We start from the raw sequence: 3,606 nt of genomic DNA on the forward strand, positions 1-3,606 counted from the left end.
TCACTCATTATTAGAGAAATGCAAATCAAAACTACAATGAAATATCACCTCACACTGGTCAGAATGGCCCTCAAAAAGTCTACAAACTATAAATGCTGGAGGGGCTGTGGAGAAAAGAGAACACTCTTGCACTGTTGTGGGAATGTAGATTGATATAGCCACTATGGAAGACGGTATGGAGATTCCTTTAAAAACTAGGAATAAACCACCATATGACTCAGCACCCCACTCCTAGGCATATACCCTGAGGAAACCAAAACTGAAAATGACACATGTACCCCAGTATTCACTGAAGCACTATTTACAGTAGCTAGAACATGGAAGCAACCTAGATGCCCATCCACAGATGAATGGATAAAGTCATGATACATATACACAAAGGGATATTACTCAGCCATAAAAAGGAACGCTTTTGAGTCAGTTCCAATGAGGTGGATGAACCTAGATCCTACTGTTCAGAGTGAAGTGAGTCAGAAAGAGAAAGATAAATATCGTATTCTAATGCATATATATGGAATCTAGAAAATGGTACTAAAGAATTTACTTACAAGGCACAATGGCGAAACAGACAAACAGAATAGACTTGTGGACATGGGGAGAGGGAAGGAGAGGGTGAGATGTATGGAGAGAGTAACATGGAACCTTACATTACCATATGTGAAATAGATGGCTAAAGGGAATTTGCTATATGGCTAAGGAAGCTCAAAGAGGGCCCTGTATCAACCTGGGTGGGGGTAGAAAGGGAGATGGGGGAAGTTCAAAAGGGAGGGGATATATGTATGTCTATGGCTGATTCATGTTGAGGTTTGACAGAAAACAACAAAATTCTGTAAAGCAATTATCCTTCAATTGAAAAAAATTATTTTTAAAAAGTATATTACACATATCTTATTTTCAGGTGCTAAAATTAAGGAGTCACTACAGTCTCACATGCCCTAGCTTCTCATCCTAAAGCTACAATTTCCAAGAGAGATACAGGAGCCATCTTTATCTCTGCTCCCTACATCTTCCTCTCCACCCTGAGAATCTTCAAAATCAAGGCTTTCTTACCTTAGAAGTCTAGATGATCAGGTAACAGGGGAAGGAGGGCTACTTTCAGGGTAAAACATAAGCGAAATAGAGAGAGGCAGGACAGTAAATCAAGAACCATGAAGGGCTGGGCTTGGAGGAACTTTTATTGAAGTGAAATTGAAAGGTAAACAGATTTCATGGATGGCAATAGGTTGATAGAAATCTTGAGAGCAAGAGAGATGAGACACAAGAATTTTATGCACCACAGCTTTCTTATCCATTCATCTGCTGGTGGACATCTAGGTTGCTTCCATGTCCTGGCTACTATAAACAGTGCTGCGATGAACATTGGGGTACATGTGTCTCTTTCAATTCTGGTTTCCTCGGTGCGTATGCCCAGCAGTGGGATTGCTGGGTGATGAGGCAGTTCTGTTTCCAGTTTTTGAAGGAATCTCCACACTGTTCTCCATAGTGGCTGTACTAGTTTGCATTCCCACCAACAGTGTATACCTGCGGCGGATTCATGTTGACATATGGCAAAACCAATACAATGTTCTAAAGTAATTAACCTCCAATTAAAAAAAAAGAAAAGAAAAAAAATGATTCTACGAAGGAATCGGAAATTGGAATTATACCACAGGATATAAATCGAGTCTCATAAATGTTCTACAGGAAGCTCTAATAAACATTTGAAGCACATGTGTGCTCAGTTTGTCCGACTCTTCGTGACCCCATAGATGGTAGTAGGTCAGGCTCCTCTGTCTATGTAATGCTCCAGGCAAGAAGATTGGAGTGGATTGCCGTCTCCTATGCCAGAGGATCTTCCTGATCCAGGGATCAAACCCATATCTCTAGCATCTCCTGCATTGACAGGCAGATTCTATACCACTGTGCCACTTGGAAAGCCCACTGAAGACTTGTTCTGAGTGAGATTCTATGCTAGACATTGTGAATCCCTTGCCCCAGCCCACTCCTGCTTTTATTAATTTTATATGAGTAGTAATGAGGCTTCCCTGGTGGCTCAGAGGTTAAAGCATCTGCCTCCAATGTGGGAGACCTGGGTTCGATCCCTAGGTCGGGAAGATCCTCTGGAGAAGAAATGGCAATCCACTCCAGTATTCTTGCCTGGAGAATCCCATGGACGGAGAAGCCTAGTAGGTTACACCCACGGGGTCGCAAAGGGTCGGACACGACTGAGCGACTTCACCTTACCTTACCTTACCTTAATGAGGCCCAAATCTTTTTTCAGTCTCTTGAATAGACTAATGAAGTAATATATCAGCATTCAAAAAGTGTCTGAGACAGACTCAAATATATTACATTTCCTCAATTTGAACCAGAAGCATAGTATACAGCTATACTTGTACCTTAAAGTGGCTCAGATGTATATTTTTCTACTCTAACAAATATTTACAAGATAAAATGTATTGATTAATAAATGCTATTTGGAAGCCAAAGGAAATATTTTGAGTTCTGAGGGCCATGGTTAGGAAAAATACAAAGAGGGGAGCACATTGGTGACAGACAAGTCTGGAGTCATGCGGTTGCATCATTTAAACCCCATGGTGTGATGGAACAGGTTAAGCATTAAGAAGCACAGAATCTGGCTGTTGAAATTCTGTTTCTATGTTTCCTATAAAAAGGATGACCCACCTGCAACTCCAAGAATTTCTTACTGGCCAAATAGCAGAGGAGACACACAGAACTGGAATACTCTCAAAGCAAGACTGAAAAATGTTGAATTCAGATAGGACACCCTTCAGTTCAGTTCAGTTCAGTCACTCAGTCGTCTCCAACTCTTTGTGACCCCATGAATCGCAGCACGCCAGGCCTCCCTGTCCATCACCATCTCCCGGAATTCACTCAAACTCACATCCACCGCATCGGTGATGCCATCCAGCCATCTCATCCTCTGTTGTCCCCTTCTTCTCCTGCCCTCCAATCCCTCCCAGCATCACAGTCCTTTCCCAATGAGTCAACTCTTCGCATCAGGTGGCCAAAGTACTGGAGTTTCAGCTTTAGCATCATTCCTTCCAAAGATATCCCAGGGTGATCTCCTTTAGGATGGATTGGTTGGATCTCCTTGCAGTCCAAGGGACTCTCAAGAGTCTTCTCCAACACCACACTTCAAAAGGCTCAATTCTTCGGTGCTCAGCTTTCTTCACAGTCCAACTCTCACATCCATACATGACTACTGAAAAACCATAGCCTTGACTAGATGGACCTTTGTTGGCAAAGTACTGTCTCTGCTTTTGAATATGCTATCTAGGTTGGTCATAACGTTCCTTCCAAGGAGTAAGCGTCTTTTAATTTCATGGCTGCAGTCACCATCTGCAGTGATTTTGGGGCCCCCAAAAATAAAGTCTGACACTGTTTCCACTGTTCCCCCATCTATTTCCCATGAAGTGATGGGACCAGATGTCATGATCTTCGTTTTCTGAATGTTGAGCTTTAAGCCAACTTTTTCACTCTCCTCTTTCACTTTCATCAAGAGATTTTTAGTTCCTCTTCACTTTCTGCCATAAGGGTGATGTCATCTGCATATCCGAGTTTATTGATATTTCTCCTGGCAATCTTGATTCTAGCTTGTGCTTC

This window comes from Budorcas taxicolor, chromosome 23 (assembly GCF_023091745.1).
Source record: "Budorcas taxicolor isolate Tak-1 chromosome 23, Takin1.1, whole genome shotgun sequence".
Lineage (NCBI taxonomy): Eukaryota > Metazoa > Chordata > Mammalia > Artiodactyla > Bovidae > Budorcas > Budorcas taxicolor.